The sequence below is a fragment of the Ceratotherium simum genome, chromosome 8 (assembly GCF_057802395.1).
Source record: "Ceratotherium simum simum isolate JZ-2026a chromosome 8, ASM5780239v1, whole genome shotgun sequence".
NCBI classification, from domain to species: Eukaryota; Metazoa; Chordata; class Mammalia; order Perissodactyla; family Rhinocerotidae; genus Ceratotherium; species Ceratotherium simum.
Window position 1 is genome coordinate 83,947,552 of NC_141907.1, and position 27,280 is coordinate 83,974,831.

A 27,280-nucleotide genomic window follows, 5' to 3' on the forward strand; every position below is an offset into this window, starting at 1 on the left:
CAATTTTGTTTCTCTTCTCAAAGAAGCAGCGTTTTGTTTCATTGATCATTTCTACTGTTTTTTTGGTTTCAATTTCATTTATTTCTGCTCTAATTTTTATTATTTCTATCCTTCTGTTGACTTTGAGCTTTATTTGTTCTACTTTTTCTAATTCTGTTAGGTATAGTTTAAGATTGCTTATTTGGGATTTTTCTTGTTTGGTAAGGTGGGCCTGCATTGGGATGAATTTCCCTCTCAGGACCGCTTTTGCTGCATCCTACATGAGTTGGTATGGTGTATTTTCATTTTCATTTCTCGTCAGATATTCTTTGATTTCTCCTTTAATTTCTTCAATGATCCATTGGTTGTTCAGTAGCATGTTGTTTAGTCTCCACATCTTTGTCACTTTCCCAGCTTTTTTCAGGTAGTTGATTTCTAGTTTCATAGCATTATGGTTGGAAAAGAAGCTTGTTATGATTTCAATCTTCTTAAATTTACAGAGGTTTGCCTTGTTTCCCAACATATGGTCTATCCTTGAGAATGTTCCATGTGTGCTTGAGAGGAATGAGTAATCTGTTCTTTTTGGATGGAGTGCTCTATATGTATCTATTAAGTCCATCTGGTCTAGTTTTTCATTTAAGTCCACTATTTCCTTTTTGACTTTCTGTCTGGATGATCTATCCATTGATGTAAGTGGGCTGTTAAGATCCTCTACTATTATTGTGTCATTGTTGATATCTCCTTTTAGGTTTGTTAATAGTTGCTTTATATACTTTGATGCTCCTGTGTTGGGTGCATATATATTTATCAGTGTTATGTCTTCTTGGTGGAGTGTCCCTTTTATCATTATATATTGCCCCTCTTTGCCTCTCATTACCTTTTTTATCTTAAGGTCTACTTTATCAGATATAAGTATGGCAACACCTGCTTTCTTTTGTTTGCCATTAGCTTGGAGTATCGTTCTTCCATCCCTTCACTCTGAGCCTGTGTTTGTCTTTAGAGCTGAGATGTGTTTCCTGGAGGCAGCAAATTGTTGGGTCTTTTTTTTTAATCCATCTAGACACTCCGTGTCTTTTCATTGGGGAATTCAATCCATTTACATTTAGAGTGATTATTGATATATGAGGGCTTAATGCTGCCATTTTATCTCTTGTTTTTCAGTTGTTATGTACTTCCCTTGTTTCTCGTCCCATGTATTTTGGACTGCTAATTCAGTTTGGTGGCTCTCTATGATGGTTTTCTCAGTTTTCACTTTATTTATCATTTGTGTCTTTGTTCTGATTTTTTATTTAGTGGTTACCGTGTGGTTTGTATAAAAGATCTTGTAGATGAGATGGTCCATTCCCTGACAGCCTCTTGTTCCCTTAGTCTAAGCAGGTTTCATACCATTCCTCTTCCCCTTCTAAGTTGTTGTTGTCACAACGTATTCCGTTATGTGTTGTAAATTTGTGGTTAAAATGAAGTGATAATATTTATTTTTGATGTTTTCTTTTCCTTTATCTTTAGAGTTATAATTAAGTGTTCGCTAATCCGTTCTGATAGAGAGTTGCAATTTCTGATTTTGTCTGCCTATTTATCTGCTTGCTCAAGGCTTTGTAAACTCTTTCTTTTTTTTTTTTTCCCCCAGCTATGAGAGCTTTCTAGATCAAATCTTGTAGCGGGGGTCTTCTGGCAATGAACTCCCTCAGCTTTTGTTTATCTGGGAAAGTTTTTATTTCTCCAACATATCTGAAGGATATTTTTGCTGGATATAGTATTCTTGGCTGAAAGTTTTTTTCTTTCAAAATTTTGAATATACCATTCCACTCTCTCCTAGCCTGTAAGGTTTCTGCTGAAAAATCCAGTGAAAGCCTGATAGGGCTTTCTTTATAGGTTATTCTCTTCTGCCTTGCTGCCTTTAATATTTTTTCTTTATCGTTGACTTTTGCCAGCTTTCCTAAGATATGCCTTGGAGAAAGTCTTGTTACAGTGATGTAATTAGGAGTCCTGTTGGCTTCTTTTACATGTAATTCCTGCTCCGTCTCCAGGTTTGGGAAGTTCTCAGTTATTATTGCTTTGAATAAGCTCTCTGCTCCTTTTTCCCTCTCTTCCCCCTCTGGAATATCTATAATCCTTATGTTGCATTTCCTAATTGAGCCAGGTATTTCTCAGAGAATTTCTTCATTTCTTTTTAGTCTAAGTTCTCTCTCCTCCCCCATCTGAAGCATTTCTGTGTTCCTCTCCTCCAGATTGCTAATTCTATCCTCCATATTATCAGCCCTGTTGTTTAAGGACTCCAGATTTTTCTTTATCTCATCCATTGTGTTTTTCACCTCTAACAATTCTGTTTGGTTTTTCTTTATAGTTTCTATCTCTTTTGCGAAGAACTCCCTCTGTCCAGTAATTTGATTCCTGATTTCATTGAACTGTCTTTCAGAATTCTCTTGTAGCTCATTGAGTTTTCTTATGATGGCTGTCTTGAATTCTTTGTCATTTACATCGTAGATTTCCATGCCTTCAGGATTGGTTTCTGGGTGTTTGTCTTTTTCCTTCTGGTCTGGAGTATTAATAAATTTCTTTATACCAATTGATGGAGTGGATTTTTGCCGGCACATAGTGATAGTTTCTGGATGCAGGTTTCACCTACTGCCACTTGGGGTGGGGGGCAGGAGCTGTGTAATCTGAGCCCACTGCCGTGATCCCTGTCAGCTGTGCCTGCCCAAGCCTGGATACTCCTTGGGATCACAGTGGCCCTGTGGGGTCTCCCACCGAATGGGAAAGTAGTCACGTGGGAGGCTCAGGGCCACTGCCGCCTGGTCCCAAAGACCCAGGGGGTTGTGCTCCCTGCTTGTGGGCCACAGCAGTACTAGGGGTGTTCACAGCAGCCAGAAGCTTGTTCACCTGGACTGGGATCTCAGCTGCCCTCTGCTCCTAGGTCGCACCAGCCATTGTGCTTGGTGGGCGGGATTTCCCCTCCAGGACTGAGCCAAAGCCACTCCCTAGGACCAGGTGGGATTGTGGATTCTCCCACCAGACAAGATTGTGATCACACAGGCCTCAAGGCTACTGCCGCCAGCTCCTACAGTCCTGCCGAGACACGCTTCCCCCACTTTGAGGCGGCAGCAGTACTGTGGGTGTCCATGGCAGCTGGGAGCTTATTCACCTTAGCGGCAACTCAGCTGCCCTCTGCTCCTAGGTAGCACTAGCTTTTGTGCTTGGTGGGCAGGGCTTCCCCACTGGGTCCAAGCTTGTGCTGCTCTCTGTGGGCTTTGTGGCCCTGAGGGCTCGCCCACTAGACAGGGAAGTGAACACACAGGGTGCTCAGGGCTGCCGTCACCTGTTTCCACAGTCACACTGAGGTACACTCCCACCCTCAGGGCCACAACAGTGCTGTGATCACTCCAGCCGGAAAAGTAGTCGTACATGTGCGCTGGGCTTCCTGGGGTCCAGAGGGTGCTCACCTATCTCCACCACCTCCTCAGGGAGGGGTAGGGTAGTCCATCCACCTTCAGATATACAGCTGCTCGGGTCTCTCAGGTGTCCTGGTGTGCTGTTTGGGTATCCTCTGCTGATCGATGAATGTCTGTTTAGTTGTAGTTCTCAGGGGGAGAGACACAGGAAACAGCTCACTCTGCCATGTTGCTGATGTCACTGAACTTTTTCTTTTTTTAAATGCAAATATTCTTCCCATCTCAGATATAGCCATTCTATAACAAACTGTTCATGAATAAACAAATAACGATGTGGCTCACTGTAAAGACTGGCTACTGGCAACAAGGCCCATCACCACTTTTGTACTCAAGTAACAAAGGAAGAAAACTACAGGAAATTTCACTGCAATCATTTATTTATATATATTCATGCAGTGGGGATACAAAGTTGATTAAGTCACCAAGAACTCTCCAAAATTATATTTTGTGAAAGTTAGTAACAAAAGAACAGGTATCTAAACAAAGTGAAATACTAAAAAAAACAGCATTACTGAAAGAAAACATGTAACACAAAACAAACACAAAATAAAGAAAACTGCAGACTTTTACGAAAATATACAATTATTACAAAGGAGGAAAACCAAGCTGTGTAAAGCATCAAACAAATTAAAGGGTTTGTGAAACTGTTGAAATTCTGTGGTGATGTTGTATGTTGCACAAATTTGGGGGGAAAAAGTCCACAGTTTAATAGATTCTCCAAAGGGTCCTTAACCCAAAGAGGCTAAGATTCCCTTCATCAAGGTTTCCTCACCATTACTATGGTAACCATTCTAATCTAGAGAGTCAATTACACTCTTCTCTAGATTATTAAGATAATGGTCAGACTATTTGTTCAAGTGCCCAGTTATCTCCCCTTAATCCACCTTACCCCAAACCCTGTGGTCTGGTCACGCCCAATCACTCACTACTCCAGGTATCCCACACCTGTCTTCAAGTCTTTCTGAGACAGTAGGGCAAGAGGGCCAAAAGCATCAACTCAGAAGCCCACTTCACCAACTTTATGACTTTGTGGAAGTTATTTAACTTCTCTATGCTACAGTCTCCGGGTCTGTAAATTGAGGATTAAATAAACTAATATTTGTAAAGTGCTTGGAACGTTACTGGCACGGTAAACTCTTTGTAAGTATTTGTTATGATTAACAAATGCCTTGCTCCCTTCCTTAAGCATGCAGCCTCCTCCTCATCCCTATTCACAAGTCACAACTTCTGAAAAGACCCAGAGCCTGCTTTCCACTTGAACCTCCACATCCTTGAGTACCGAATACTTAATAAAATGTCCTTTGATTGCCAAAACACAGGTTTTTTTACTTTGTCTTTGTTTTGTGTGGATCTCTTTGCCCTTAAAATACAAAGCAATTGCTGCCTGTATTAATTTTCATATGCTTATACTTATACCCCATAAATCATTAGAAGAGTTCTATGCTAAATTCAATAAATGTGTACAAATCTGAAATTATATTCTTAAGTATCATTTACTTTCACCCCCTAATTTTCTAGTTGAAGAAACTAAGGCTCAAAGAGAATAAGAGTAGTAGCGATAATAAGTAAAATAATAATAAAACAATCACTAAGACATAGCACTTCCTACATCCCAGACACCATTTCAACTCATTGAATCTTCATAAAAATCCTGTGACGTGGATACTATTGTTCTATTTTTCATATGCAAAAATTCAGGCACAAAGAAATCAAATGACTTTACAGAGTTCACATAGCGAATAAGTAGGGGACACCAGGGCTCACACCAGATCCCCCTGGTTCTAGAGTTGTGCTTTCAATCCTTGCTACAGTGTCTCTGTAGATAAGAGGTGACTCACCCAACACTCCACAGGTAATTAAAGGCTAAACCTGAAGGACACACCTAGTTCTCTGGACTCCCTGAACAACGCTCTTTCCTTCTGAGTTCGCTATTCCCTACCCAGAGTGATGGACACAGCAAGCATTCAAAAACATTTCTCCAATGATTCACTCATCTACGATTCACATCTCATCACATAATTCGCTAAACGCAATAATATTTATCCCAAATGCACAGTTTGCTCCTTGAACATCTTACTTCTGTTTTCTTATTTAATTGCTCCCAGCTTGAAAGAGACAAAAATATTACAAGGAACAACCGATTCAGTATTCAGCTTGTAAAAGGCACAAGGTTTCTGCTGTAATTTGGTTTCTGATGGGTTGGCCCAAAGGCAAGAGAAGCCTCCGATATGTTCAATATGAACATTGAGCTTGGGTTCTATCCAAAGCCCAAAAGTTTTCCATCAATGACTATTGTCCTCCTCTCAGACTGGCCTGTGATTTTGTGTAAAGGGTGCCTCCCCAACTTTTACTCCTTACAAAGCCTGGTTAGTTTACCTCAATGACAATTTTCAGCAATATGGAGCATAACGTGAGCTCTAAATGCCACAAAGTGTAATGGTTATGAGTTTTGATTGCCTATCTTCACATTCGCAGTTTAACAGCAATGTGTCCTTAAGAAATCCTTGAGGAGCCAGTGTCCTCACCTGTAAAATGTAGATATTTACCTCAAGAGGCTGTTGAAAGAATTAAATGAGACCATACTTGCAAAAGTGCTTAGTGTAATATTTGGTGTGAAGAACAAACTCAAATTTGTAAAGTATATATATATTTTTATTATTACTTATTATTGCATTCAGTGAATTTCCACAGGATTTATTTTGTGCTGTATACCAGCATTTTGTCATATCACCTGAAAACTCTCATTTACACTTGGCATATTTATGCCTCAAAAAAACCCAAGTATTATGTAAATGTTTGTACCATATATGCAATCTAACAGGAAGGAACTTATCTTGCCAACTGACATTAACTATGGCCCCAAGATGGCTGTCTAATCAAGGACTGCCTTCATCATCAAGGGCATATAAAATTCTTACTATGAGTATAATGTGACCTTAGTGGAAGGTTCAGAGGAACAATACATATAGAAGCCCAGGGACTACCGGGCTTTCCAAGAACATCAGATTTTATGAACACAGCAGCATTTCCTCACAATAGTTCTGGGCCAATAGATGTTTTATAAGAAAGCATTTCTGGGGGAGAAAAAAGCTCTGCAATGTCTATCTTAAACATGGTTAAATGGGCTTTGGCAAGTTTTCTTAGAGATCTGAATATGCTGTTATGCCTTGTGAGTATCTAGGAGGAAGATTAATCACACCTCAACTCCCATTTTCCTATAAAACCCAGTCTTCTTGACACATCATGTTTTGTAAAAGCTTACTATAAACAAATAACCAGTTCAACTATTTTGACAAAGTGAGTCAGTTCATACAAACATGAATATTCAACAGTAGAGGACAGCAGTAAAACCGGCCAGCAATTTTAATCAAAGTCATAAACACGTTAGTCTGTGTAAGCTGAAGATATACTACATTTGTCTATCAATTTCCAAAAAAAAAAAAATAGTGGAAGCTTACTTATTTTTGATTTCTATTTACTCATATATGCACCATACTGAACAGTGTCCTACCGTGCAGTAAAAGTTAACATCTTTTAGTCTATAATGCACATAGTGTCTGCTTTAATGGTACATGACTACGGCAACATAATATTGGCTTAAGTCAAATATGATTTGAAGATACTAAATGCTATTAGGTACCTCAAATCAATAATGGATAAAGAAATTCCTAATATTTTATCTCAATTCAAAACCACTCTAGCTGTCTTAATTTGACTGCTCTACTAGGCAGGGAGAAATGTTATCATTTGAAACAAAGAACTATTTTATATAAGATTTTCAACTGTAAAAAATTAAAATTATCAAACCTTAAAACAAAATCAGTGCATGCTTTACATTTTGAAACACTTTCATATACGTCATGCATCGCTTAACAATGGGGATACATTCTGAGAAATGCCTTATTAGGTGAATTCGTTGCTATGTGAACATCACAAAGTGTACTTACACAAACCTAGATGGTACAGCCTACTACATACCTAGGGTATACGGTGCAAATCTTAAGGGACCACCGTCGTATGTGTGGTCCATCATTGACCGAGACATCGTCCTTATGCTGCACATGACTAAATAAGATTTCATTCAATCTTCATAATAATACTATGTGATAGGTATTGAAATGTTCATCATTTTATAGATCAAGAGAATAAGAAAAATGAGTTTCCATTACATGTTAAAGATAACACAGCTAGTGTGTGGGACCAATACCTAATCCTAGAGTCTGGACTTCAAATCCCATGCCTTCTCCACTAAAGCTCAGGACATTAATCTGAGAATGCCTGCAAATTGTAGGTTGTCAAAGGCAGTTCCTATTTCTCTTTAAAAAGCTAATTAAGGATGAAAGAAACCAAAGAATTCTTAACCAAAGGAAAGAAAACTTTTGGTTTTTGACATTGACAGGATTGCGACAGCCACAGGCATCTCCCCTGTCTTCCTTCCCCTTTCAAACCCAGTGTTTGGCATTCTAGATCTGTGATCGGACGGCCAGACAACCTTTTAACATATCAATTGGATATTACAAAGACCATCAATCATTTAAGTGTCTACTCAAATCAATTACAATGGATTTTTGCTCTCAAATAAAAGGTTTGCTTCTTCCTATTTTACCGGCTGATATTGAACTGTGAGTAACGCAGTTGTGCCTGCCCCAGGGCTCTGGACCCCCAATATCTAGGTGTAGGTCATTTTCTGCTACCTGACAGGTCTAGGTCTTCGGTGATTTATCTAATCTCACTGTGCCTGAGCTTCCCCATGTGTAAAATGCGGAAAACAATAGCATCTATCACACAAGGCTATCCTGAGGATTCTATAAAAACTGAGAGCAATGCCTGACATGGATCTACTAAGGGTTCAATAAATGCTTACCGTTATTATTACAAGACTTGTTAAAACGAGATGAAAAGCAGAAAAACACAGTAGCTCTGAGTTGTGATTTGCCAGGAAAGAGACAAGAATCATTACAAGCCTTCATTCAGAGATGACCCCTATTCCATAAGATAGGCTGGCTTTCAGCATTGATAAATGTCTCCATGGAGGAAGTTCTATTTCTACCTATTAGATGAACAAAATCTAAAACTCAGGAAGGCTACTCCTCCAATAGCAGGATGATCTGTAACAGCTCCCTATACGAGGTTGATGTACTATGGGGAGTTGTTCACGTAAGTTTACTAATATAAGTAGCCAGCAAAACCACCTAGGAGAGTTCACTGAAATAACCAGTGATCAAAAGCAAAGGACCAAATTGTGCTATGAAAGTCTACTTCTGATAAACTGTGACTGCAGAGAAATCTAAAATTACTGGCGCACTCATTAGGCACATGCCTATAATTAGCCCTAGCGATTTTCCTCCTAGTCATTTCCCTCATTTTCATTTAAATTTATATAATTCCTTAGCTAAAATGAAAGAGAAAAATGTTAGAAGAACACAATTTATTCACCCTAATAACAATAATGAAGAGTTTTTATCCTTATGATGTAACAGTATAACCATGTACCTCTTTGCTAAGAAAACTCTCATATCCTTTCATTAGATTTTATCCTGTATATATCCACTAAATTGAGTCTGCATTGAGGGATGTCATTTTACTCAATGTAATATTTACATTTGTAATGTTTACAATAATAACATTTACAATTAATAACGTAAATAATAATGTACAAATATAATATTACATTTACCAAATCTAATATATGCCTCCAAGCCAAGGAAGAGAAAACTGTGTCTTGAAAATTTAATAAATGCAAATTACTATGAAACTAAAGAAAAAAAATTATTCAGCTATTCAAGATATATTAAGCAAAATATAAGAGCATATAAATAGACTTCTCTTTCTAATGAATACTTGTATGTAACCGAGTAAGGTTATTACCAAAACACAGAATGCTTTTATTAATATACATTGTATCGGTTTCCTCCAAATTCCTCATTTCTAATATTAAAAAGGGAATCAAAAGTTTTCTCTACTTATTTTCTCTTGAACCTAATGACCTATTAACCATCCAGTTACCTATTAAGCAAAATATACTTCCTCCTTAATTTCTCACAGTGCAAGCATTTCCTTCCCTTTGGTGAAGACAGATAAACAACAGTGAAGAGAAAGTTAGTTCAGTTGTGCGTTCAGAAACAAGGACTCATTCACCATTCTAATCCTAGTGTCCCTTTTAACTAAATAAAACTAACCTCCAGTTTTTTTCACTTAAGCATTTTTAAAACTCTTAATTTAATAAAGCTAATGTAATTTGCTCCAGAACAAATCCCATATTGCTGATACACCGAGTTTATTCTAAAATATTTAAATTTAAATATTTAATCTATTTAAAACTTACGACATGGTATATACTGTATAGTATAAAAAATGCTTGTTATTTAGCAAAGATTTAGAAACGTATCATGATCAGTTTAAGATTACAGCTGTGTCACCACAGGTCAACAAAAGCAGCACTGAGCAGTGGAGAAACAGAAGACATATTCCGCAGATGGCAGGCAGACTGCAACATCACCGGGTTGAGAGGATCTTTTATTTAAAGAAGCATCTGGCTCAATTAAAAGAAAAAGTCCCTAGGTCTTGAACTTTTGTGCCAACAATGAATATCTAATAGAAAAATCTAAGAATTAAGGTGCTTTTTGAGGTGAATTTTTGGCTGACCTACATATGAATGGAAAGGAAAGACATTTCAGTATCATTAAATTACACAGCATTATGTATGATTTCTGACTTGGAAACATTATTTAGCCATTGTACCATATAAAGGAAAACAGTAACATGGTCCCCAAATAAACTTCAGTTACATCAAGTATTTTCCTCTCATTTGCAGAATGAAGGGCACTGTCCCAGATTAAGGAACTAGTGGCGATAACAAATAAGTACAATCACACTGCTGGGAATCCCGAGTTTTCATTACTGGTCGCAGTCACAGTGCTATGAACTATATTTCACCAGCTGATTACCAGACTGGGGCCCTGTTTCCAGAAACCTAGAGTCCTTCAAAACTACCTTCTAGAACTACTGACTTGCTATAAAAATGCCCTGTTGATTATAAATTATAACAGCCTACTTGTCAGAATTAAATAAAAGTGCCACATGCATCTATGGTAAATTATATCAGAAAACATTTTGAAAGAGAAGCTACTGGAAAATCCTTTTCCTAAAGTGTTTTCCAAATATTAGTAATATACCTTCAATGATCAGGGAAAATAAAAATGTTTCAAAATTATATAAGTAAAGAATGCTATTCTGGAGCACAAATCCATTAAATGGTGCTAGCACTTAACCACTATTGAAATTTGTTGAAGAAATGAGCTGCACTAGTGGGTAAATTGAGGCTGGACATTCTACATGGATTTCATTTATCCGTTGGTCTGGTGTCAACAGTTTTGAATACTTGGATTTGAGACCTGGTTTTACCATAACCATATAAAATAACTGTTTATTGTCCCCATTTGACAGATTAAGAAAAAGAGGTTCAATATGCCGTCCAAGTCACCTAATATTAAGTGGTGGAGTTTGGATACACACTGGTACAGCTGGTTTCAATTCTGCACACTAGATCATGTGAAAGTACCTAATTTATTACATAAAATCGGTATTCTAAATAACTTTCAGAAACATACTCAACTTTTAGACTATCAAATCTAATTTTGTCTACAAGCTGAGTGAAGCCGTGTGGTATAACGACGACTGGTCCTCAAGTTAGCAGATGGAGTCAGGCAGAGCTTTGCCACTAAACGGGGACAGAACTTCACTTTTCCATTGCTCGGTTTCCTTGTTTGTAAAATGAGGGAATAATACCAGTAGGCTCCAGATCCTTCTCCATTTTGAAAATACAAGCTGCATAGGGGTTTCAAGTATTCACCTCTGATATACAGTCATTTTACCTCTTTAACAAATCCCAGGGGCATTCACCAGACCTACAGTTTTGGAATGAACTTTTGTGGGTGTGTGAGGAAGACTGGCCCTGAGCTAACATCTGTTTCCAATCCTCCTCTTTTTGCTGAGGAAGATTGTCACTGAGCTAACATCTGTGCCCGTCTTCCTCTGTTCTATATATGGGAGACCACTGCAGCCTGGCTCGATGAGTGGTGGGTAGGTCCACGCCTGGGATCCGAACTGTGAACCCTGAGCTGCTGAAGTGGAGCACAAGAACTTAACCACTATCCCCCTCCCGGCCACCCCCCCACCCCCGGGCCCCTGGAATGAACACTTTTAAAAACAGGAATCAGCATAAGGCAGGCAGGTGTGCTCAACTATACAGTGTAAATATTGCACAAAAGTGTCTGGATGAGTCAGACAGTGGGGGCCAAAGTCCTGTCCGCACTGAATGAGTCGAACACTGTGCCTTTTCTACTTCCTGCATGGGATGGGCACAGGCCAGCCAGAGATCCCGAGTGATGCTAAAGCAATCTGCATATCAGCAAAGGATCCCTTTGTCCAGGTGGGACCAGAAAAGAGAGATGCAACATTTCTACCAGTCCTCTCCACCTTCTGGAGCTGAAGGACGAAGGGCCTGTCTTGAAGAAGAGCTCAGAAGGAGCAAATTCTTTTTTTTTTTTTTTTTGTGAGGAAGATCAGCCCTGAGCTAATATCTATGCTAATCCTCCTCTTTTTGCTGAGGAAGACCGGCCCTGAACTAACATCTATTGCCAATCCTCCTCCTTTTTCTTCCCCTTTTCTCCCCAAAGCCCCAGTAGATAGTTGTATGTCACAGTTGCACATCCTTCTAGTTGCTGTATGTGGGACGCAGCCTCAGCATGGCCGGAGAAGCGGTGTGTCGGTGCGCGCACGGGATCCGAACCCGGGCCGCCAGTAGCGGAGCGTGCGCACTTAACCGCTAAGCCACCAGGCTGGCCCCAGGGCAAATTCTTAATAAACACTGAGGGAAGGAAAAGGGGAGAAAAGAGAGGAAGAAAACGACAGTGTTATGCGAAAGGGGGGAAAAAAAGGGAGGAGGAGGAAGAGAAAGAGATATTAAGTGGAGCTATGAAGCCTATAGAGTATTCAAGTTTTCCTTCTCAAAGTTAATGGAAGAGGGCCAGCCCTGTGGCTTAGCGGTTAAGTGCGTGCTCTCTGATGCTGGCGGCCCGGGTTCGGATCCCGGGCGCACACCGGCGCACCGCTTCTCCGGCCACGCTGAGGCTGCATCCCACATACGGCAACTAGAAGGCTGTGCAACTATGACATACAACTATCTATTGGGGCTTTGGGGGGAAAATAAATAAATAAATCTTTAAAAAAAAAAAAAAAAAAAAGATTTGTCAAAGTTAATGGAAGAGAAACCAATGCCCTCCACAAAAGAATAAGATTTACCCTCAGCAAATCCTGAGTTGAATCAAAGGTGTTTGATCCTTACTAACAAATATTATTTAGATAACATCAACTACTCTAAGAAAAATCCCTTAAAAACTGCATTATTTTATTGAATAACTCTTTTTATTTTTTTGAACTTAAAATGTGGAAAAACTGAAGCAAACTCTCCCGCCTTCACTGTTGAATTTTTTTCCCTTCACTTTTAAAAAAATTTGTTACACCCAAGTTTTCCCAGAGCTCTTCACGGTATAAGGTCAACTTTTATTTTCGCAAACACTAGGAAAGTTGAATAATAATTGTTCACAATTTAGATTCCTTTCTAGAAACAATTCATTTAGAGAAAACAAAGGAACAATCATGTGTAACAATGGAAAATATAGTTCATCCATCATCCAGATAAGATAGGAACACAAATAATAAGACCATTTCAGCAGTAGGATAAACTGTAAAACAAACTGCCCTCTGGATGAACCAGAGAACTAATGGAGGAAATGGATGTGAGGGGAAAATAACAGGTTCTGAGGGCTGAAATAGACAGAAACATACATTTTTTTAAATGTATACATATTTTTTAAATGTATACATTTAAAAAAAGTCTCAAATCAGACATAAGCAATCAGCAACCAATGAAGAATGTTCTCTACCACTACTTATCCTCTACAGTTTTTAATGGACATCCATATGCTCCTTCACATCACAAATAAACACATGGTCATTTGAGAACATCTGCTGAAGATCTAAGTTTATCTAGCCATTTGAAAAGCTTTTGTTAAGTGCCTATTATGTGTCAGACACTGAGCTAGGCGTTACGGAATCAATGTTAAAATTCCTACTCTGGGGCCAGCCCAGCGGCTTAGCGGTTAAGTGCGCGCGCTCTGCTGCTGGCAGCCGGGGTTCAGATCCCAGGCGCGCACCGACACACCGCTTCTCCGGCCATGCTGAGGCCGTGTCCCACATACAGCAACTAGAAGGATGTGCAGCTATGACATACAACTATCTACTGGGGCTTTGGGGGGAAAATAAATGAATTAAAAAAAAAAAATTCCTACTCTGCTCAGAGCATGAGAATGGGGAATAATGGAAGGGTGGGATTGGGGTGCTCAGATGCATGGCCCAAGTCTGACAGGCTACCATTTTATCATCTTGTGCTCAAAATTTTCCTACATAGTTCATCAATACATCTGGAAAGTATAATATTTAAAGAACAATTTGAAAATCCATTAATAATGCGGGCTCACAGAATAAGGAGGAGAAAATAAATTAGGAAAAATGTCACACTAAGAAATAGTTCAAATATACCTGATTTAATGACAAATATCCATGTACACAGCAGGCACAACCCAGCTCTTAACAGAAAGGTACAGAAATGCCTAAAATCACAGTAAGATATTTAAAGAAAATCTAAAAGTAAAATTAGTAGTTAAAAAAATACATAGAATATTTGATGATATGATTTCCATAAAAAAACTATTATTATTGCCTCAATGATGGTCATTAGATATATATATGATATTTTCAAAGCATACTTCCTTAATGACTTCATCAATATTTTATACCCAGATTCTTCTACTTATAGAAGAGACCACCCAACAATGAACAACATATGCATGAAATTTTAATAAAATCTTTTCTCTCCTTGAAAAGCATTCTACAGTACTATGAACATTGCGGATAAGTAAAAACACAATTAAAAGTAAAGCTCTAGTAATATTATTTTCGAGACAGCTTCTGAATCAAATCTTAAGAATAATATTAAAAACTAGCATGGAGGCAAAGACAGTAGAGAATTCATCTCATTTTAAAAATAATTAGATTGTCATAAAAAAAAAACCTCATCATTGAGTTAAATACCTATTCTCTCTTTCGTCTAGCTTTCAGTAGACCAGCCTATAAGGAAATGTCATTTATAAGTTATGCAAAAGGGAAATAAATCATATTATTCTGAACCACCCATGGTGAACAATAAAACTTTTATTCCTAGGAGCTCTGTTTTCTTTAAATTAAAGCAATCTTAAAAGTAGTCAACACCTATAATGAAATGAATATTCAACACATATTATGGTCTTCAGTACTGTCATCTTGGGAGAGGCCAGTTAACAAACTGTATACCATATAACAATGCAGACTGATTTTCTAAATGTATTATTTAAGTTGCAAAATGAAATGAGAGAATTCAAACTCAAAATCAGAAGATTTCCAAATTTCCTTTGTTAATGAGATACACAAATGCATACCGTTATAGCATTTATACAAATGCATAACTTTATAGCATTAAGAATGGAACTAACTTTACTTGAAATGTAGCCAAATGAATGTTATTGAACATCCATAATGATCATTTTCCATGAAGTTAAATATTTATAATCATGAGGTTTGATTAACATGCTCTGGTTTCTTGCATGCCATGTTATCATTATAATCAGAAAACTGGAAGAAATTTTCTCCAATTAAATATAAAACAGATGATCACACTTAGGAAGAAAACATTTCACTGCCACTTACACAGTTAAGATTACAAATACATATGAATAATTTCATCATAAAGGAAATCAGATTATTTAGTATCTTAATTTTTACAACAGACAAAGTTTCAAATCTTTTGAGATAAGTTTGAAGAATACATTCTTAAAAAAATACTATGTATACCCAATGCTTTGTTTCTCACAATTACTGGACAGCACGTTTTGGGGTTTTATTCCTTCTGTTTTGTTTCTTTTATTTGTTAAAATAATAGTCCAATGAGAAAGGGAAAATAACCTATTCCTTTTTCACCAGAAACATTCATACTTCTATTTTACTCCCTTTTTTATTATCAAACTAAAATATAATCTCTTAAATAGTACTGATACAATTTTATTTAACAGAATTACTGATGCTTTCTCAGTTGGAGATTAATAGGTTTTAATAAAAAGATCTAGCTTTTCTGATACTCAAGGAAAAATATATTTGTCTGGGTGCAACTAGCACTATGAAAACAGCTTTTTTTTCCTGGTGTAATTATTCTTCCTTCCTACCACAGGCAAATGAAACACCTTGGTTATTTTCCCTCTCTAGTTTCCCAGTTTGCATGAGGATAGTGTCTGGGATCTATCAGCTCTCTTGTACATTCTCACCATAACTCACATACACACATGCACACACTCGAAGGTTCATTCATATTAAATTATAGCGTGTATGCTAGTCACTTCAGTAAGTTTGATAAACTTACCAGTCTTACCTTAAGGTCTCCACTATAACATGTTGGCTAAACACAAATGACCCCCTTTGTCTTAAATTCTTCCTGTGATTTTACTGAAACAGATGGTCCCGTTTGAATTAAACCATGAGTAAGTCCAAGTATTCTATTCCAAATCACTCCACACCCATGTTGTATCAGAAATTCCAGTGAACAGGAAAAGTTTATTATCAAAAATACTATCAAATAGAATTCAACAACTCTAAGCTAAAATCATTCATATGATAAGAGAAAGTCTCCCAAATTCCTCCTATGAAATGACTTGCTTCTATAGATTCAAGGTATCACATATATTTTCCATTAGTTACTAAGTGCTACAAAGCACTAATTTCAACTGTATATTGTATAAATATGAAGTGCTGTGATAGAAAGGCTATCTAAGGACCATAAAAAAAGTCACAATATAATGCCTCTTATCAGGGGCTCATGCGGACAGCTGCCTCTGTAGTTGTTGTGTATAACAGAACTAAATAAGTCTGTTATTATTAACATGCTTAGTCAAATAAAACATCAATGTAAAAGATTTCTAATTTTGTCAGATCTGATATATTCTAGGTCACATTACTTAAAAGTTCGCTTCAAAGAGAAATCATTTTTTGAGAATTAAAAGGCATTCTAGTCAGCATCCCTTCACAGTTGCAAAAAACAAACAAAAAAACCTCACAACAATTCCAAGTTGGAATTCTAAGTCTTATCCTCATTTTGCTAAAAAACAAGAACGTATAGGAAAATATTTCAATCTGCCTACTTTTTGAAAAACCACATCCAAAATCAAGCCCCATATCAGCATCAGGCACATGGAAACGTAAAGCACATTTGTGTTCCTGAGTGCCCAGTTTTAGGGATGACTGCACACCACCAGAGCAGACACATATGTAGCATATAATAATGTCCATAATTCCAAACATATTTATTGTAAAAAAATAATATATAACAGCATCAGCTAGTAACTTTTTAAACGCCTTCAAGGAACAAAACACACTTCCCTCTGAAAGCAAATGTATGTCTTAATCACTACCTGGTAGCCAAGATAATTTAAAGTTCACACATGCTGTCTCTTCTAGATGGTGCTCTTAACACTATCAAAACACATTTAAAAATAGGAGATACTCAACCAAGATGAGATATCCAACTAATTTTTAATTTGTTTTGGCTTTCTTTAGAGATCTACCCTACTGAATTTTTCTTATTCCTTCTCACAGATATAAAAAAACCTGCATTTAAATTTAGAAGCCCAGATTATAAGCGAATTCTGAAAGTACCTTAAATCATCATAAACATTTATCAAACTTCTTAGGCCACTTGGAAAATCATTGCTCTGTTAGTTTGTATTACTTGAGGAGTCACCTGAAGTAACAGTGGTACCCTTGTGGCTAGCACATTGTTCCATAACCCCTGGATTTCTACTAGGTACCTAAGATGAAAAGAGGGCCAGCATTACTGGGCTCACCAGCCAGGCACAGTGCTGCTGCTTCAACACGCATTATCTGATTAGATTTTCAGACAACTGTATTAGGGAAAGCTGAAAAATACATAGTAGGTCAGACAAATCTACTTTCTAAATAATGGGATAGCAGATACCTAAAATCAATCTTTTACACCCAACATAGAGATCTAGTTTTAGAGCATTTTCTGGACAACATTGGGCAAAAAAATAAACACCCTTGTATTATTTTCCATAAAAATGAACATCAGTTGAGAGAATAATATTGTAAGGCAAATTATTAAAATATCTATATATTAAAATATACAAAATGCTTAACATTTTTTACTTTTCTCAATTCAATATGCTTTTCAGACAATGCACTCTTGCAATCATGCATATGACTTTCTGTCTGCTTGGTTCAGTGATATGTAATATTAAGGATGAATTGTTGAGAATTACAAAATCTTTACCTATTGAAATCTTCACTGTTAAACCACACCACCAGGATCAGTAAAACAAAAACCAGATCTGGAACAAGCCAGACCAAAAACCCATCCCTTCAGGAGCTTTTGTTGATTGTTCCCCTTCTTTCTTTTTTCTTTTCCTTTTTTTATTTTTTCTTCTCTCTTAGCGTCAGAGAGAAAGCCATTTACTTTCAATAAATATATAGGAGAAACACATCATAATATAAATGGAGAGAACTCACTTCCACACTGAATCAGGTATCCCAGCTTGTAAAACTTTCCACCCCCAGCCCCACCCCAAACACATATTAAAAATACACTCATTAACAATGGTACACCATAATTGCCCTTTTCAGTCGTTGTTTTTCCAGTCCTTAAAAATAATATCACACAAAAGATTAACTGCATTTTTCCTTCATCTCTGTGTGTTTGAGTAAATGTGCACTAGAGAAAGGGCACACTTTATACTCTTTACACTGCCCAACATCACATATGGAAATCTGATTATTTTTTCCCAATTGTTATTTTATCCCAAGGTTATGACTATCTATTGGCAGATATCCAGGAATGGATGATTCATTGCACTGATGAAAATGTTGTTCATAAAAATATCATTTATATCAACAATAGGCCAATTGCAGGAGGATAGAATAAGGATCTACTCTTAATCAAACAATAAAAATATGAATGAACATTATTAAAAAGGAATATGCTTAAGCCTATTTAAATACAGTCATTCTTGTTCCAATCTCTCTGATGAAAGCTGTGTCCTACGTTGAAACACAGATATCAAGCTGGAATACCTGTAAAGACACAGTCACAATTTAATTATCTATGCCAATCGTGCAGGTCTTTGGTGCACATAATCCAAAAAGTATTTGGTGTGAAAGACAGACATTTGGGTATCTCTGACAGCCTATTAATGCACATTATTTTCAATAAAGTAATGAAGTCATTCTGAAGCTATTCAGCCTATTTGCCCAGGCTCCCAAACTTGTCAAACTGTTCGTATGAGCTCCTGCATCCCCTCCATGCTAGGGATGAACTGAGTAGTCTCCTCTACTCATGGAAAGATTGGTTTAAATTTGACCTTGGCTCTCTCTCTGTAATTAGCTGATTCATTCGCTAGGGGAAAGAGGTAATTAACTTACTGGTTCAGAACTTCCTTAGGAAAGAAATGTAACTGTCTCACTTAAAAGGGCTTTCCTTTTTCCTGCAAATCTAATGCAATCTTAGATTTAGATAGAAATGATAATTTATAAAATTCTTTCAAACATATTAGCTCCTTGGCTCCGCACAAGAGCCCATGACTTCATTTAGGCCAGAGAGCCTTAAGGCACAGACAGGATAAAGGATACCGGTAAAATCATAATGCCACTTACTAGATAAAACAAAACTAGAATTCAAGTTTCCTGACTCTCAATGTAGCTCTCTTCCCCTGACTCCACAATGCCATGTCCACAAGAATGTTACAGCAATATTTACATTGTAGTGACGTTTCCAGTTGAGATAATGTATTAGCAAAGCAAATCTGGACACACATATAAAAGCATCCATTCCAGAAAATTCCCTTTAAAATCAAACCTTTACTTTTCTCCTCAATCTCCTTCCACAAACCAAAACTCTAATGCTTTTAAATAATACATAAATAATAACATATCACAATTTTAATATATAATTATTTAATATTATTTTAATAGCCACACTTCAGTAACTACACATAACTTTGAATCTAAAATAGTATCTCATTCAATAGATAAAAATGCAAAGTAAAATAAAGAAATATTAAGCATCTTCTAAAATAAGTGCATATTTTTCTGAATTGCCTCAAAAGTGGACAGTCTCCGACATCTTTAAACACAAATCTATAAAACTATTCCCATAGAGGAAAAAATTTTTAAAGAGAAGACAAAATATTGAACTAATGAACACTAATAATACCCCAAATCAAACTAAAATTACGAAAATACCAAAAACTGAAATGATTTAGAATAATATAAAAGGTATGAAGCACAAATACTTATGGACCTCTAAGTTGAGTGACCACATAATTTAGCATCTAAATCAGGACACTTTGGGGAATGGAAGAGGTGCTATTAATAATGACACTGGAACGACAGGCATAAATGGGATTGTCCTGGGAAATAAACAGCACATATGGTCACTCCAATTTTATGTCTTCACCAGCTGGATTTTTTCAAGGATTCCCAAGCATCTTAAATTTTTTTTTTAGGTCAGAATTAGTTTTTTCCTTCATTCCCTCCTACCCCTACTCCTCTTTTATAATCCGGGAAAATATTAGTCAAGCCACTTAACTCTTTCTTCTCTGCATGTCCTATTTTGTCTATTAACTAGGGCAAAAAATGTTTATTAGTCTCAAAAATCTCCCTTAAAAGTTATAACTTCTACAGTCTCAGCTTTACGACCTCTGTGTTTCCATTTCAAAACGTCACGGCCAGAGCCCTGAGGAGAAAGCAGCAGGCTGGTTTCCGCCTGTATGGGCACACTGCTCTGTATTTAAGGCACCTGAAACTGGACTTTGAGACATCTGCTACAGCTAATTCAAGCTATGTGTATACATATGTAAAGTCTTCTCAAATTCAATATTTGGAATAAATAAGGAAATTTGGGGAGGAGGGGTAGAAGAACTAGTCAATATTATAAACAAGAGATTTCACTGCACAAAGTATGGTCAGGGTTTCTGAAGATTTTTTCATAACTCCGCATGCTTAAAGCCTTCCAACATTTTCTCATCTTCTGCAGAGAAAAGCCAAAGCCCTCACACAGTGTTACAAGATTTTCCCCATTCCCCACACTCAGTACCTCCTCTTCTCCTTCTCTCCCACTCCATTCACTCGCACCAGCCAACCCAACCCTCTGAGCGTCCCAGAACCACTGGGCATGGGGCATGCTGCTGCCTCAGGGGTTGACAATCTGCTCCGGTTGGAACCCTTTCCCCCATGCAAGCACTTGGTTACTTTATAACCTTCTGCAGGTCTTCCTCCAAATGCCACCTCCCTGAGACCTTCCCTGAGCACTCTATATTAAATTGAACACCCCCTAGCACTCCCTGTCATCCTTTCTAGCTTTATTTTTCTCCATAAAATCACTATATATTTTACTTATTTTTTTCTGTCATGTCCCCACTAGAATGCCAACTTCATGAGGACAGAGATGTTTTTGTTGAATGTGTTCACTACTGTGTCTCCAGAGCCTAGAAAAATGGCTAAAAATGGCTCAATATAAATTTGTTGAATAAATAAACAAACTAATGATACAAGAAATGTAACCCTCAATTTGTGTAAACCCACAAAAATGGCTGGCAATCTGGCACATTGATCACAAATCATTCTACAAGCCTTGGTTGCCTAAAGATGATTTAAAATTCACAATTAAAATGTTGGCCATTTTGTCAGTGTCCCCTTAGGTGTCTCTGAAAAATAGAATTCTTTGGATTTCAAAGAATTTATTGGTTCCAGAATGTTTTTATCATAACAGGCACAGCAAATTAGATTTTTTTTATGTGTTCAAGTATATTTCTAAAAGCAATATTAAACATACATTTTATGACAGCTAGGAGGAATTTAAATTATAAAAAAATAAAGATTCCTTTATGTGTCTTACATATAAAAAAATACTCACAGGAAATTATATATAAAATAATAATAGGAAGACAAAGACCTTCCCTTTTAGTCTCTAAAACATCTGGGATAGATGTAGATTTAACAGTGAGCACTTTGTGTCAAACTATATAAAAATGCAAATATCAATAATAGAAACATTGGCAATCAAGATTTCAGTTTTTTCCATCAAAATGAATGTTTGTGTATGAGTGTGGGGAACAAGGAAAAATGGTGATGAGCATCACAAATTTGTATTTGCTTTGAATAGAAAAATACTTATGGAAAATAAACTGTGCTATATAATACACTCATGACATTGATGTTGAAATATCTGAAATGTTGAAATTCAAACATTAAAGTAATATTACTCTTATATGAAGAAAACCTTATAGATATAGAACCTGAGCTTAGAAGGATTTTAAGGTTTAGAAGGTGAACAAATTTGTGCTGAGACAGCTCTGCCAAGACCTGAGTTGTAACCTTTCTGATAATCCAGGCTCCTTGCAGTCAGCTCACACATACACACACACACACAGACTCCTTCCTTTCTCCATCCTACTTGTTATCACATCCAGCACCTAGGCAAAATTTCCCAAAAGAAGTAACGAAATTAAAAACCTCCTGACATCCTGTTTGGTATTAAAACAAAAACAGATATTTGGAGGAGAGTGAAATGCCTGCACGACTTTTTCATATAAAGCCTAAGACTTCAAAATATGTTCCCACTTACGAAGCCCTCTCAGAGCTCTCTCTCTCACGCAACCCAGAAGAACACCATCATTCACATCACCCACCTCTACAGTCATGGTGTCTTGTGAAAGAAGTGTTTGAGAAATATTGATGTCATGAAACATTCTCACTTCAAGAAGAGAAAAGAAAGTAGACAAACAACCATGAGCCTGTCCTGGTTCAACGGCATTATTTTTGTATGTGACAGATGGCACATAGTATTGAAAACACAAATGTTTACAGTCCTGTATAATTAAACAGGGCCTACGATACATAAGCACCCCAAAAATAAAATAAATGTGGTCCTATTGATAAGTTCAATGTTGAAAATACAGATCTCTAGCGTAATGGTATATAGGTTTGTACATTCATACATACACACACAGACACACATTTACCTATAATATAGATATTATACACACACATAAATGATATCATTTAATAAAGACAATACACTTGTGGAGGAAAAGAAACTCACATCATACCAAAATTCCTCTTAGGAAAATAAATGTTCATCAATCTTAAGAGATTCATTGGGTTATGTATAATTTAAAATTCAACTAAATCTTTCCTTTATGTCTAACCCCTGCTCATAATCTGTAAATTCTCCCCTCCTGTTTTATATGCAGGACTGTGTAGTTTTATCATACATAATGGTACAATTATTCATTAATTGTCTTTCTCTCACTCTACAGCGTAATTGTTGAAAAGGCAAGAAATACTTCAGGTATTGTTGACTATTTAGTGTAGTACCTAGCACATAGAAAGCCGCTCAATAAGCATTTGTTGGATTACTAAGTGAATAAATGAAAGAATAAAGAAATACTCAATTGTAAATTCTCTTCCTCATGTTTCCATCACACCAGTAAGGCTTCAAGGAGAGTGAACAGAATTCCTTTCATCATCCAACAGGCCTTTTCAAGGGGATTCTCTCTTCAGTGATTCAAGCTGTACTTGACCAAATAAAGTTAAGTTCTATAGCACATAAAATTTAATATGATAATTTTAAATAAACCTCCTTTTCCTGAATAAAGAACAAATATCTAAAATACTTGTGTTTCAAGGGAGCCAGAACACACAGTTTCTTTTTCATGATATGAATCCTCTTGTCACCTCAACACCAAATTATCTCTGAAATTACCATGAGGCTACTCTTTCAGGGTACATCCCAGAGACTCTGCCTCAGAACTACAAAAATCTCAAATTCTAAGTGAAAACTGTTGAAATGCTGATATGTGGAAAGTATTACGAGAATTAAATCACAATTCAAAATTATGAACAGATAGCATCCACAGTGACTGCAGAAATCCTTACAAAGTAATGAAATTTAATTTAAATAAAAACTTAGATATGGAAACAAAAAACAAACACTTATAAAAAAGCCTTGATTAAAGACACTATGCAATAGGGAATTTTACATTTTATCTTTTCAAATTGCTTTAATTTAGGACTCTTTCATTTGGTTCATGAGAAATCAAAACAAAATCTTTCCATGCATATCTGAAAAAAAATCTTCATGCCAAGGGACTATTTTTCAAAGATGCTTCTGTGAATTAGAAGCATTTGCTGAAATTCACAACGAGCCAACTATTAAAGATTTAAACTTTGGAACCAGAATAGGGCCCGGCAAGCCTAACAGAGGTGAAATTTATCCCTGGTAAAATACTTTCCTTTATGAATTGCCAAGAAACAATGGCAAGGGCAAATAAACTGCTGTGAAAGAGAGCTATTTAATTAGAAAAGATCTGGAAATAGATATAAACTCTACAGAGATAACCTCTCCCAGAAAGTCCTGTCAGTCCTGTCCCATTAGATGTTGTTTTTGATTTTCCAACTAACGAAGTGTGAGGGACTCCGTAGGGAATTTACTTTTGATTGGACAGAGCATGTAAACTACCCCTCCACTTACCAGCACTGAAACAATAAGCCCGTTTCTACAGTAATATTATATTGGCTTGCAAAAGACCAAAGCATAAAGTAGAATGACAAATTGAGTCTTATAAATAACTGTATCTCTCCAAATATGTGCTGCAGGGTGGTACAAAACACAGAATTTTTTTTTAGGGACCAACCAAAAAATAATTCAAGACAAACTGAGAAATAAAAAACAGAGAAGCAACACTTTCAAATATTAAAAATGTAATATAATTTTTAGACAAGATTTTTATTCACTATTTTATGTACATTATTTACATGGACACAAAAACAACACATCTGGCATGACGTCTGGAGTCTCTGACTGGAAGTGCAAAGGTCCAGTCCCAGGGAAGACAGAGCTCGAGCTTCTGCGCCAGTTCTCTCTAGGAAGCCAGCTACCTATTCAGAGGTCTTGCTGCTGCAGATTCCTCTGTGCCAAGAAACAGAATGTTCAGGATTCATTTACCAAGTATACGGGAAACAGATAAGCCTTTCTAGCAAAACTGTGTGATTTTGTGATGGCCCCTTCTCTCTAACTGGCACTTTCCAAGTACCGTATTTGTTTCCTCTTTTGATCTATTCATTCTTTGCAAAGGTAAACCTTGACTTGAATAAACAACTAGGAAGTTTGGCAGTATGCTACCAGGTGGAGAAAGGCAGCACTAATATAAATTGAGCCCTTAGGAGTTGGGCAAAAACTAGTCAGTCTCCACTAGAATCCCTAGGCCAAATGTTGAGCTAATTGTTCCCTTCGGTATTATAGATTATTCCCAGTGCTGTCCACAAGGCAGTGTGGGAAAAGGACAGCAGGAAACGGGAGAGGGAGTAAAGGAGGGAATTAAAGAGTAGGTAGGTGGTGCTTTCGCAGTAAAAGTTGTTTTTTCAGGCAAAGGGGACAAGAAAAGAAATTGAGAAGATAAATTGGGGAAGGATAGAAGAAAAAGCCCAAGGAACGGGAAAAGATGGAAACATGTTCAAGGATATTCGAAGTAGGGGGAAAGCCTATATCTGAAACCATTTATATGTATTATGTACATATACGTTATATATATTATATACATATATTCTTCCTCCATTAAAAATTTTTCAGCTACAAAACTGATTTTTAAAAAATCCAGCTCCCAGGAAATCATATTGATCTGAGTTATAAGAGACTTTAATCAAAGTACTTTGATAATTCTTAAACATTAAATTCTAACAATCTTTAGAAACCTTTCAGCATAAGTCAAAAAACAAATTTACTATATCAGTCAGATTTTTCTCCTCCAGAAATGGGTTTTAAATTCTATTATCCCCATTTGCAAGTCTCACAGTTTTATTATTGTTAAAATAAAATTTTAAATGAGATCCTTTTTTTTGCCCATCAGATTGGCAACAAATAAATAAATAGCATCCAGCACTGCTAAGCGTGTAAGGAAAGAGCCAATTCTGTACACGGTATTTAATGCAAAATTTTAAATATGCACAGCCAATGACCTACCAATATTCATCCTAGAAATCAGATGGAGGTCCTGCTTCTAAGACCAACATCACCTCTACTCGAATTACAGTTTTCACTGACTTTAAAATATATCATTATTTTGTGTCTAAGAAAGAAAAAACAATGCTGACAGTTTACTTATCACTTCCATTAATTACAAGATGCATTCCAATTTGAGAGATATGTGGTAGAAAAAATGTTCATTTTAGAATGGATGAAATCTCCCAACCAGGTATCTGCTTCCTATCTCATCTCCTAACTTTCCCCACCCCATCCTTCTACATGTAATAGCACTGTCCAGCTAAAAAGCCACTGTGTCTCCCTGTGCCTGCACATATAAGACCTAAATTAGATATATTAATATGCACGCAAAGTTTTTCACAAACGGAACCCAATCAGCTCTCCAGTCTCATCTTCTGCCACTCTCACAACAGAACTCGATCCCGAAGTCACGATGAGGAGCTCTACTCTCCATAAATACAGCATGCTCTTTTCAAGACTTTCTCTGTACTATGTGAACTCTTCATTTCCATGAACTGTCTCCCCTCCCCACGTTCCTCAGCTAGGAAAATCCTACTCACACTTTATAATCTGTCTCTTACGAAGCATTTTCAAAACACAAAGTCATTCCAGGGTGCGCATGGGTATGGATAATTTTATAAGAATCAATTTCCAGATCTTTAATTCCCAAATCTCTTCGGTCTTAAAACTATCTCCTTAAGAACACTCCAGTTCTTCTTTCCCACAAACCCCCCTACACCCCTTTTCTTTCACAAATGTCCTTCCCCACTTTACAAATCTTACAATGATACACTGCCCAGGGCTTAAAAACCTCCAGAGCACCCAGCAACGGGAGACCACTTCAGATCTCTAGTCTGGAGGGCAAGTCCCGTAAGAGCAAAGCAAGAGATGTGGAAGGCAGAATCTCAGTTCATCTAGCCGTTAAGTCATGGCCAGACTCCATGCCTTTATCTACCTGTAGGTCGGACTATTTCTCTATCAGTCCATCTAACTCAGAATCAGAAATCAAAATGAGATGCTTGGGGAAGGAGGTCTGGTTCATTTAAATTGAAAAATAGTCATACTTTTTCTTACCAGAAGTTAAGTCTGATTTGGCTTATTGGTTTGACAAATCAAGACTAGCTTTACTTACTAGATAATCTGTGGTGGACATTTTCCAGTTTGAACTAAATCTAGTGTTAGAGGCTTTGACCAAAAAAAATATAGATATTTGAAGCACATATATAACATACTCTAAGCAAGAAATTATATCCTTTACAGATGCATTATAATACTCATCAAATTTTGCTATAAATACTTGTTATCTGTCTCCCTCCATTGAGCCATGACTTATTTAAAAAATTTAAACTCTGTGTTAGTCACCTTTTATTCTCTTAAATATCTCATTTATTCTAGGTATTCAATAAATTTTTGATGGAATATTGGATCAATCAGAGCTGCAATTAAATCTCCTTGTTAAAAATTCCTACTAGAACACAGTAGTCATTACAGTGTTGAATAAATAAAAGAAGCCCTCCCAACCAGGAAGTGTTCATTCCCTCCTCTGAACTCCCATTTCAGATTACCTGTAACTCACACAGCATTCTATGCTAAAAAAAAAGTTACTTCAGTATATTCATATTTTCTACAAGATCAAAAGCTCCCCAAGGTTAGG

General features: G+C 36.8%; 1 protein-coding gene across 2 annotated transcripts in view; it reads right to left on the reverse strand.

The window, feature by feature from the left end:
- Positions 1 to 27,280, reverse strand: part of PPP3CA (protein phosphatase 3 catalytic subunit alpha) — a 320,879-nt gene that overhangs the window by 177,440 nt on the left and 116,159 nt on the right. The window lies entirely within an intron of this gene.